The following is a 12,995-nucleotide window of genomic DNA, read 5'->3' as shown; positions in this document are numbered from 1 at the left end:
GAAGCAAAACTGAGGAGATATCCACCAACTGAGGAATGGTTAAATGAGTTGCGGTATATGATTATGACGGGAATCTATTGTGATATAAAAAAGGGTGACCATTAATTCATATGGCAGAACAAAAGGTCAAGAATATCAAGGGAATTAATGAAGAAAAAGTAAAGGAAGGTGGACTCAGTGTACCAGATCTAAAACTATACAATAAAGCAGCACTCATCAAAATTATTTGGTACTGGCTTACAAATATAGTGGTAGATCAGTGCAATAGGTTAGGTACATAAGACACAGTAGTCAATGACTACAGTAACCTACTGTTTGATAAACCCAAACACTCTAGCTTCTGGGATAAGAACTCACTATTTGACAAAATCTGTTGCGAAACTTGGAAAATAGTATGAGATAAACTAGGCATAGACCAACACATATACCAAGAAAAGATCAAAATGGGTACAAGATTTAGACACAAAATGCAATATAATAAGCAAATAAGGACAGAAATAGTTTGTCTGTCAGATCTATGGAAAAGAGAAGAATTTATGACCGAACAAGGGATAGAGAACATTATGAAATGCAAAATGGATGATTTTGGTTACATTAAATTGAAGTTGTTGCACAAACAAAGCCAATGCAACCAAGATTAGGAGGGAAGCAGAAAGGTAGAAAGTATTTTTTTTTTTTGCCAGGGTTACTGATAAAGGCCTCATTTCTAAAATATATAAAGAACTGACTAAAATTTATAAGAATATAAGTCATTCCCACACTGATAAGTGGTCAAAGATGTGAACAGACTGTTTTCAGATTAAGAAATTAAAGCTATCTATAGTAATAAGAACAAAATACTTTAAATCACTATTTATTAGGGAAATGCAAATTAAAACAACCCCGAGGTACCACCTCACACTTATCACATTGGCTAACATGACAAAAGAAAAAGGAAAATTACAAATGTTGGAGAAGATCTGGGAACATTGGAACACTAATGCATTGTTATTGGAGTGGTAAACTGATCCAAACATGTTGTAGAGTAATTTGGAACTATGTTCAAAGGGCTATAGAATTGGGCATACTGTTTGATCCAGCAATACCACTACTAGGTCTACATCCAAAGAGATCATAAAATAGGGGAAAAGACCCACATGTAGTAACATATTTACAGTAGCTCTTTTTGTAGTGACCAAGAATTAGAAATTGAGGGGATGCCCATCAATTGGGAAATGGCTAAACAAGTTGTACTATATGAATTTAATAGAACACTGTTGTGCCACAAGACATGATGAGGAGGTGGATTTCCGAAAAACCTGGAAAGACATCAAATGATGATGAGTGAAGGAAGCAGAACCAGGAGAGCATGTATACAGGAATAGCAATACTCTGCAATGATCAACTTTGCTTGACTTAGCTTTTCTTAGTGATACAAAGATTTAAGACAATTCCAAAAGACTCATGATGGAAAATACTATTTGCATCCAGATAAAGAAATATGGAGTCCGAGTACAGATCGACTCTGCCACCTAGCTGCCCTTTTTGATTGTTTCTTTGTTTTTGGAGGGGGGAAGGCAAGGCAATTGGGGTTAAATGACATGCCCAAGGTCACACAACTACTTAAATGTCAAGTATCTGAGGCTGGATTTCAAGTCAGGTCCTCCTGACTCCAGGGCAAGTACTCTATTCACTGTGCCACTTAGCTGATGCCTCCCTTTTTTGGAGGAGGGAAGGCAAGAGAATTGGTGTTAAGTTACTTACCCAAGGTCACACAGCTAGTAAGTATTGAGTGTCTGACTGAATTTGAACACAGGTTCTCCTGATTTCAGGGTGGGCACATATTTTACTTTTCATTTTTCTTGTGCTTTTTCCCTTTTTTTCTGATTCTTCTTTCACAACATGACTAATATGGAAATGTTTAGTACACTCATACATTTATAGTCTATATCAAACTGTTTGCCATGTTGGGGAGGGATGAGGAGAGGGAATTAGGGAGAAAAGAACTTGGAATTCATCTTATAAAAGTGAACACTGAAAACTAAAATAGATAGGTAGATAGATAGACAGATAGATAGATAGACAGAGAAGAAATGACAACCACTATGAGAAAAAGGAGATAGCATAAATGAACTCATATACAGTTAAGTGAACAGAGTCAGTAGAATTGTGAATGACTAAGCTAATCTGATTAAGACAATGATACAGGGGGGCAGAGTTAAGATGGTGGAGTGAAAGCAGGAATGTGCCTAAAGAACCCTGTGAATTCTGTCAGTAACCTCTAAAAAGTGTATCTGAATGGACTTTAGAGCAACAGAATCGAATGGGTGACAGAGTGTGGCAGATTCCCATTCCAGGAAAGTGCGCATGTAGGACTGGGCAGGGGTAGTGCAGAGCACGGAGTGCATGGGGGCTGCACCAGAATGGACCAGAGACCAGACCACAGCAGAACCAAAGGGAGCCCTGGCAAGTGAATCTACTCACCACAAGGGCAATTTGCAGACCTCTCACTACAGGACAGAGCATCTATCAGAGCTAGGTAAGAGACAAACACAGGGCCTGTGTCAGCAACAGTAACTTCTCCTGGGGCTATCAACCCACAGCATGGATATTTAAAAATCATTTACCTTGACTTCCAGGAGACAACATGGCAGAGTAAACCCTAGCTGCTCTAATCACCCACTCTGACCCTGAAACCCCAGAGATTGTCACCCCAGTGTAAAATCCTGATATAGTGGAACCAAGGCAGGCCAGGCAGTCCATTGGAAGGATGTGACTGATGCTGTGCCAACTCTAAAGTGAAGGGTGGGAGGCATCTCAACAAGACCCATCTCAGCTGATCAGCAGGAAATACCAAAGCCCAGGGGGTTGGAGCCAGTGAGCGTTAACAACAGAAGCCCAGGGGTGCCTTACCAAAACCAGGGGATTCTGCAAACCCCAGCACAGTCCAGACACCAGCACAGTCTGGACACCAGCTACTAAGCTTGCCTGAGCTCTAGCCCAGGGACACAGAGGCAGAAACCTAAAGTGGTCAGACCACTCCCCTCCCACACCTTACTCTATGAGCCTCAGGGTAACCCAGGGGAAACACTGAAAGTCCTGGCGTTGGCCTCAGTCTAGAAATCTAGAGGCTATGGCACACAAAGTCAACAACCAGATCCCTAGCTCCCTGCTTGAGAAATGTGGGTAAGAGCCCTCTGTAGCCCAGAAGAAGTCCACTTTAAAAGCCAGGAAACAGGCAATCACAAGGGGCTGGAAGCAAGTTAGAGAAGCAGAACCAAAGATGATTGAACCCTACTATTTTAAGTGAGGAGAACCAATTTCACAAGGGGACACCTCTGACTCTATACCACACCTTAGACCACAGAAGGAAATATGAATTGGTATGAAGCTCAAAAAAGAATTCTTGGAAGAGCTCAAGAAAGATTTTAAAAGCCCATTAGAGAGGTAGAAGATAAATTAACCAATTCTTTTAATATTACATTGGCCAAAATGGGAAAAAAAAAATTCACTGAAGAAAACATGTCCTCAAAAAGTAAAATTTGTGAATTGGGAAGGGAGGTTCAGAATCCAAATGGAGAAAATACCTCCTTAAAAATGAAATCTGAATATATAGAAAAAAGAATGTCAATAACTAAGGAAAATCATTCTCTAAAAATTAGAATAAGTGAAATCAATGCTAATGACTCTATGATGCATCAAGAATCAATCAAACAAAACATAAAGATTGAAAAATTAGAAGAAAATGTAAAATATCACATTGGAAAAACAACTGACCTGGAGAACAGATCCAAGAGAGATAATCTAAGAATTATTTGTCTACTGGAAAGGCATAAAAAAATGACATTTTCCAAGAAATTATCAAAGAAAATTGCCCTGAGGTCCTAGAGTTAGAGGGTAATATAGTTATCGAAAGAATTCACTGGACACCTACTGAAAAAGATCCCAAATTGAAAACTACAAGAAAAATTGTAGCCAAATTCCAGAATTATCAGGTCAAAGAGAAAATACTGCAAGCAGCCATAAAGAAATAATTTAAATATTGTGGAGCTACAGTTAGGATCACACAGGACATAGCAGCTTGTACATTAAAAGATTGGAGGGATTGGAATACATTTTGTAAGGCAAAAGAGCTTGCACTGCAACCAAGGATGAATTATCCAGCAAAGCTGAGCATAATCTTTCAGTCAAGGAGATGACTACTCAATGAAATAAGGGACTTCTAGACTTTCCTGATGAAAAAGCCAGAATTCAGTGAAAAATTTGATCTCCAAATGTAAGACGCAAGAAAGGCATAAAAAGATAAACAAGGAAAACACATGCAAACACACACACACAAACATACAACTTGTGATTTATTAAGAACAAACTGTTTATATCCCTATATGGGAAGCTGATACTTCTCAGTACTGAGAATTTATAAGTATTGTGCATTTAAAAAGGATCTATAGATAGACAGATAGATAGAGGATGTGGATTTAAATTAAATAATCTGCAGATAAAAAAAACCTTATTAAGTGGTATAAAGGGATTATAATGGGGGAAAAGGTAAGGAGGAAGCAGAATAGGGAAAATTATGCCACATAAATAGGCATAAAAACATACTATAGTAGAGGTAAAAAGGGAGGCAGATTATATAAATTTTACTCTCATTGGTTTTGGCTCAAGGAGGAAATAACACAATCAGTTAACTAGAAGATTCTAATGTGAAAAGTCACAAAATTTCATAGTATAGGGAAAGGAGGGAGGGAAAGGAGCAGTGTATGAAATTTACTCTCATCACATTGGGCTCAAGGACAGAATAACATACTTCATCAAGTATAAAAATTTATTGTGCCCTACAGGCAGTAGGAGGGGAAAGGGAAGAAGTAGTAAGGGGGAAGGAGAGGTTAAGGGAAGGGGATGCACAGGGAGGGAATACTGAAGGAGGTAGTGGTCATAAGGAAAACTCCTAAGGAGGGGAAGGGAGAAGGGAGAAATAAAAGTAAAACAGGGGAGGGAATAGGTTGGAGGGGAAGACACAAAGAGTAATCATAACTGTGAATGCGAATGGGATGAACTCTTCCATAAAATGGAGGTGGATAGTAGAATGGATTAAAAACTATATTCCTACAATATGCTCTCTACAAGAAACACTTTTGAAACAGGGATAAAAGAAAAAGGCTGGAGTAGAATGTATTATGCTTCAGGTAAAGTAAAAAAAAAAAAAAAGGAGGGGTAGCAATCCTTCTCTCAGATAAAGCCAAAGCAAAAATAGATCTAATTAAGAGAGAGAAGGAAGGAAACTATATCCTACTAAAAGGCACCATCGAAAATGAAGCAATATCATTACTAAATATTTATGCACCAAGCAGTATAGCAGCCAAATTCCTAGAGGAGAAGTTAAGGGAAGTGCTTCACCTCAAACTCCCCCTCTCTGAGCTTGATAAATCTAACCTCAAAATAAACAAGAAGAAGTTAAGGAGGTCAATAGAATTTTAGAGAATGTACATTTGATAGACCTCTGGAGAAAACTGAATAGGGATAAAATAGAATGTACCTTCTCCTCCCTGGTACATGGCATATACACAAAAATTGACCATGTACTTACTAGGGCAAAAAAACCTCACAATTCAGTGCAGAAAGTCAGAAATAATAAATGCAACCTTCCCACATCATGATGAAATAAATACTATATGTAATAAAGGGTCATGGAAAGATAGATTAAAAATTAATTGGAAACTAAATAATTTAATACTAAAGAATGAGCAGATCAAACAAGAAATTATGAAAACCACCAGTAACTTCATTCAAGAGAATGACAATAATGAAACAACATACCAAATCTTGTGGGATGCAGCAAAAGCAGTTTTTAGGGGAAGTTTTATATCTCTGAATATATACATGAATAAAATAGAGAAAATGGAGGTCAATAAATTGGGCATGCAACTGAAAAAGCTAGAAAAAGTACAAATGGAAAAGCTGCAATTAAATACTAAATTAGAAATAATGAAAACCAAAGGGGAGATTAATAAAATTGAAATTAAGAAAACTATTCAATTAATAAATAAAACTAACAACTGGTTTTATGAAAAAAATACAATACAATTGATAGACCTTTAGTCAATACAATAAAAAAAGAAGAAAACCAAATTACGAGTATCAAAAATGAAAAGGATGAATCTACCTTCAACGAAGAGGAAATTAAAACAATGATTAGGAATTATTTGGCCCAATTATATGACCATAAATCTGACAATATTAGTGAAATGGATAAATATTTACAAAAAATATAAGATGCCCAGATTAACTGAAGAGGAAGTAAATTACTTAACCCCATCTCAGAAAAAGAAATTGAACAAGCCATCAATCAACTACCTAGGGGGGTATTATCCTGGGCCAGATGGATTTACTTGTGAATTCTATTAAACACTTAAAGAACAATTGATTCCAATACTTTACAACTATTTGGGAAAACTGGAGAAGGAGTCCTACCAAATTCTTTTTATGATACAAATATGGTGCTGATACTTAAATCAGAAAGAGTCAAAATGGAGAAAGAAAATATAGACCAATTTCCCTCATGAATATAGATGAGAAAATTTTAAATAAAATAGTAGCAAAAAGACTATAGCAACTTACCATGAGAATAATACACTTTGTTCAGGTAGGATTTATTCCAGGAATGAAAGGATCATTCAATATTAGGAAAACTATCAGTATAATCAATCATGTCAACAACAAAAATAGAAGAAACCATATTATTATCTCAATAGATGCAGAAAAGGCTTTTGGCAAAATACAACACCCATTTCTATATTAGAAAGTACAGGAATAAAAGATTCCAGTACAATTCTAAAGCATTCGTGATGAAAAATGCTATCAGTCTTTAGAACTGATGAGCTTTGAATGCACAGTGAAGCATAGCATTTTTTCTTATTGTATTGGTTTTTGTGTGTGTTTTCTGTTGTAAAATGGCTAATAGAGAAAATTTAAAAATATATAAAAAGTAAAATTAGCCTTTAAAAAAGAAATTGAAAAATTACATTAATGTGATATATTTTGAAAGGAAACACACTATCATAGGTCACAACTGAATTCCATCTGGAATAAATAATATCATATTATTTTAGGTGTACTGCAATAGGGTGTTACTCTATACTGGGTACTCTTAAATTAGTGCCTATAGACCATAAGTCCATGGTCAGATTTCAGTGGTTTCAAGAAAATGGATGTTAAAAAAGACTCCATCTTTATTCCTCTGACTTAAATTATGAATATTCAATTATAAATTTAATTCAATTCTCATTAAATAGTACTTCAGCAAATACATATAGGCACTGCCAGGTTGCCAGAGAAAAGTACATATTTTTAAAAAAGTGTGTGTGTGTGTGTGTGTGTGTGTGTAAAATTTACTGTCATCATTGTTGACTCATTTCAGTAGTGTTTGACTCTTTGTGACTCCATTTTTGATTTTCCTAGCAAAGATATTGAAATGATATGGCTTTTTCTCCTCTGGTTTATTTTACAGATGAGGAACCTGAGGCAAATAGGGTTAAATTACTTGATCACTGTCCCTCAGTTAAGTATCTCAGACCAGATTTTTTGAATTTATATCTTCTTGATTCTGAGCCTATCCACTGCATCACCTATCTGCCATATGCATGCATACATGTACATATATATATATATGTATATATCCATATATTTATATAAAGATTTTGAATAATTTTCTAAGAAAAAAAGATGATACTGGTCTCCAAATTAGAGATGGAAAAAATAAAGAGAAATATGTAACAGCATGCTTGCTGAAAATTGATGCAATAATATTAAAAATACTAGAAAACAAAAGACACCAATATTGTATGTTTCAAGTATATGCTTTTGTTTTATATTAATTATGAACAAGTTGGATTATTCAATATTTTGAAATAATTAGCATGACAAATCATATTGATAATAAAAACCATATGGTTCAATTGCTGTATGTAAAAAGCCTCAGATAAATATAGCAGTTATTTAAATTAACAATATTCAGCACAGAATGAACATTTTCCCCATAATACAAAACCACCTAAATTCAAGAACTAGATTTATATGAAACAGGAAAATATTAAAGAGCTTTCATATTGAAAGTAGGTATAAAACAAGGCAACCCACACATATTATCATTTGACAGTTGTAACTATAGCCATAGACTAGTATGGTAAGAATGGCAGTTATAAGTATTTTCTCCTAAAAAATAAACAAACAAAAAACAAAGACAAAAAACATGGGAAGCTCTTTCCAAAATGATCCATTTTATCTTCAGGAGAAGAGTGAAATATGAGGCACAAATTTGATGTATATATTGAAAAGGCTAATTCATAACTCCCAGTGTTTCATGGCCTGGAGTCCTTTTTCTATTTGAACAATCTTTATAATATCCTCATTTAAATCCTCATTTATGTGTTAGTCTCTGCTAAGAAGTCAAGGGAACTCAACTGATCTTTCATTTTCTGCACCCTCCTCAGTTTATATCCAACATTAGTTCATTTCACAGCGTCTCTGCTACAAAGGGTAATAATCCTTGGAGGTTATTTTCTCTTGGAAGATTGCTCTATATGGCAGTGGTGAAGATAGAAAACACCCTTTTTCTTCTTGCTTTCCTCTGGTACAAATGACGTAATCTACCTTCAAAATTGCCCCTAACTCACAAAGTGAAATGAACTGAGAGTTCCATGTTCATCCATCTATATGATTCACCATCCCTCTGTCCTTTTATTGAGGTTTAAGATGTCTTGTGAGGTCATCTCAAAAGAATTCACAGACTCAGAACATCTCCAACCTAAGTAAAGACATTTATTGAGTATTACACTGTCCAGTGGACTATGCTCCTTCTAGGAACCAGTAACTTAGCAAAGCATGACACAGACTTTTATAGAGCAGAAAGTACCACCAAATATCCTGGTATCCTGGATCCAGTTCAAGTCACAATCCTCTGGTTACAAAAGTATATACAAAGGCAAAGTGGGACTGCACATGCTGCTACCCATAATGCATACAGAAAAGCCCACTCAGTGTGACATTAATGTATGATAATGATATTATAATAAGTATTTCTACATCATAAATTCACCTTAAAGGCAGTCTTTGTTATTACTGAACAGGTGCCTTAGGGAAAGTCCCTTTTGTGATTTAGTGGCCAATATCCTGTCTGGGTAATGCATTCATTAGTTAAAGAACAAACAAAAAAACCCTAATAAAACAGAAATGTGTTTATGTTGGGCAGGAGACATTCCTCTTTATCTAGAAGTTGTTGCTGACACAGTAGTTGCTAGCATTGCTACCCACATCACTTAATAGTAATTTGTTTGCTCAGTCAACAGAGATTCCTTCATTTATCCAAACAGAAAATTTCATATAATGTAAAGGGGTGATATGGTATAGACATGACCTTTTTACCCATTAAAGCCCAGTCATATGTGATTGTGTCATATTATTACATCAAATCAAATGGAAAGAAAAATGATTTTCTTACGTAAAAAGGTAAAAATATAAATGAGTACGTCATTGAATGTTATAGTTTTTACTATTCTGGGGAACTCATGGTGAGGAATTTCCCTCATTCAATATCAATAGGTACCTGTTTTGTAACTTACAATTGTAGATATTTGGGACAATGAGAGGATGAGTAACTGATCCAAAGTCACACAGAATATTGTCAGAGATGGAACCTAAATTCAGACCTCAATCTCCCTGACTTTGAAGCCTATTCTCCATTCACTACAACATGTTGTTTCTCATTCCTCTCGTATATATTTTGTTCACATTAAAAAGTAATGAATATTTGTTGAAGTCAGTTTATCACTCACTAAATGGCATATATGTGTTCCTCAAACTATATATTTACTTTGCTGAATCAAGGGCTTAATGTAATACATAAAACACTAACTATAGGAGTTATATGCTTAAAAGATGATTAGCAATTAAATATACTGCCAGAATTAAAGAAAACAAACTACTTTTAAAATATTTTTTTTCAATTAGGAAGGAAACTCAGGGCAACTTAATCAATCAGTCATAACGATTTAAATAATGGGAACCTTATTAATTTTATCCAATTATGTAATGCAAAAAAATTCTTTTTAAAAAAGGGTTGCTGGATCTTGTGGTATTTAAGAAGATCCAACAACATAATTTTATGCAAAAAAGATACTCAAAACTCAAAAATGATTGTGCTTCTAAAACCCTTCATGAGTGTTTCTAAAATTTTGTTACTAACATCCCTTAGTATGAAAAAAATCAAATAAAACAGCAAGAATAAAATAAAATAAAGCATGTGATTATGCCATTTAACAATTGTGCCAAAAGATCAGTGTTTAAACTCTTTCTTACATTACAAATAAGAGGAGATGTTCATACAAAATTTTTTCTGATCAATTTTTTGTCCATATTGGTCTTTTCCTCTTGGAAAAGAAATAGAACCATACAAAATAAACATTTCTGAATAATATATAAAAGGCTTAGTTTTTTTCTTTATATGTGGTTACAACAATTTTATTTTTTATGGTCTTTTCCATGTTTTTAGAATTTTCAGCTTGGTTGTTATAATAAAAATTTTTTTCAAATATTAATGATAAAATATCTGTATACATAATATAATATAATATAACATATTTATATACATACATATGTGTGTGTGTGTATATATATATATATATATATATATATACATATATATGTTGGTTTTTGGATGGTGAAGGCAGGGCAGTTGGGGTTAAATGACTTGCTCAAGGTCACATGGCTAGTACGTGTGATCAAGTGTCTGAGGGAGGATTTGAACTCAGGTCCTCCTGACTCCAGGACCGGTGCTCTATTCACTGTGCCACCTAGGTGTCCATGATGAATATATTTTTAAAATAGCATGAAACATTTCCTCTAATATATCCAATGTTGAACTTTCCAAGCTTGAATCTGATGACATATGTGCTATAATTGATACTTGAGTCAGACAAAGGGTATTTCTCACCTGATTATTGTGATAATGAATTCATCTATGAAGTTCCTCCTACATTTGGCAATATAAAAGTTAGTGAGCAATACATTTCTTATTTGTAACCAGATTTACAACAACAAAAGAAATGAAAAATCATTATATCTAAAAGGTAAGGGGGCTGCTGCTTCTCAAGCAATGTGAGCATGATTGCAGCTGCTAAACATTTTTACACTTCTATCTGTCCTCATTGTGTATTCTTCATGTTACGTCTTTGAGAAAAATCCCATATCATCTTTTCATATTTTATTTAGTGATTCAAGGCTTAGAAACACTCAGAAATATTCTGATATTAAGGGCTAATAAATAAAAATCAGTTGTAACCGATTTGTTAATTAGGTGAATAATTGGTCTTAATGTAACACATGACATTATCTGTAAAAGAAACAGTCTCAAAAATTATATGGGATAGCTCCTGGGGGTGTTCATTTATTAATAAATCTATGTTACATAATAGATTATCAGATATAAAGAATCAAACTCAGGACAAACTTGTTGATCACCTTCATTTTAGAATCACTTTATCAAAAATTGTTATAAGGCATTAATTCCAGATATATATGGAACAGTTGATGATATTTTGTGTTGTTGCAAAGCATAGTGTAAATTTATTCAACATTTGTCAAGCATGCCAAACAAAATTGGCCTTGGATTTTGATTGGCTATAGGCACTGAAAATAAATATTTCTTTGTTTTATTTTTTCAGATTTATTACTTGGGAAAATATGATAGTAGGAAAAAAATCAAAACAATCCCAGTGTATTTACAGATGTAACATTGAAGTTCATGAAATCACTGTTAAACAAAAACTATAATGTAATATTTGGTAGTAATGTTATATCCTTTGTTTTTCTCTGAGACTAGAAAATCATTTAGGACTGTTATTATTTACATTTACATTACATCATTTTGGACTGTTCTTCAAGACCATAAAGAACTTCCACATGTAATGAGTGCACATAGGCCATTGTATGAAAAACTGCTTTTAATATCTACAGCAAAGCCTACAAAGTGATAATATCATCATCTTAGTTTAAGAGATCCAAGTTTATAACTATTATATACATGTAGAAACTTGGTTTCTAAGAGAGAATGACCCAAATGAAAAACCGGATGCTATTCTGTTTTATAACAAGAATAAGGAAGAACAGATGTTTTTGATAAAAATAACAAAATGTTGTTCAGTGAAAGCACTAAGTAGGAGATAGTCCATACAGATTTTCTAGAATATTCTAGATATGGTCCTCATTAACAACTGGATAACAGAAATAAAAGCTGTACAAGTTGTAATTCAAACATTAGTCAAGTAGAATAAATACAAAAGATGAATGAGGTTATTACTGGTGATTGTCCAAATGGCAAATCAGAAGCGACAAGAACAAAGGATGAGGATGCAATTACTCCTCCAATCAAAATAGAAATCACTTGTGATATTAGAGTGTACTGGAATACGATCACAAATGTATATTTCATCAGCAAGAGACCTGTTTGTGATGGATGAACAAGAACAAAAACAAGCATACAAAATGTGATTTCTAAATAGTGATTTATAAGGTACTTTATTTGATAGTTTGTGCAAATACAATTTATATAGAAATAATTAAGGGTAGATATAAAGTTACCTTGAAAATAAAAAAAAAAAGTTTGATGCTATCTGTATTTCTTTGCCTTATGGATAAAAAAATGTTCTATCAATTGACGGAGCTCGGTCCTTTGAAATATTCTCAAGTTACTGTTACACTAGTGCTACATCTTCTGTTTTAAAATGAAACTTTTGAGAAAGAGAGAGAGAGAGAGAGAGAGAGAGAGAGAGAGAGAGAGAGAGAGAGAGAGAGAGAGAGAGATAGAGAGAGAGAGAGAGAGAGAGAGAGAGAGAGAGAGAGAGAGAGAGAGAGAGAGAGAGAGAGAGAGAGAGAGAGAGAGAGAGAGAGAGAGAGAGAGAGAGAGAGAGAGAGAGAGAGAGAGAGAGAGAGAGAAAGAGAGAGAGAGAGAGAGAGAGAGA

The sequence above is a fragment of the Petaurus breviceps genome, unplaced genomic scaffold, assembly GCF_028583685.1.
Source record: "Petaurus breviceps papuanus isolate PSGF00001 unplaced genomic scaffold, PetGlider_PUasm1.0 174, whole genome shotgun sequence".
Lineage (NCBI taxonomy): Eukaryota > Metazoa > Chordata > Mammalia > Diprotodontia > Petauridae > Petaurus > Petaurus breviceps.
Note: the sequence above shows the minus strand (reverse complement) of the source record.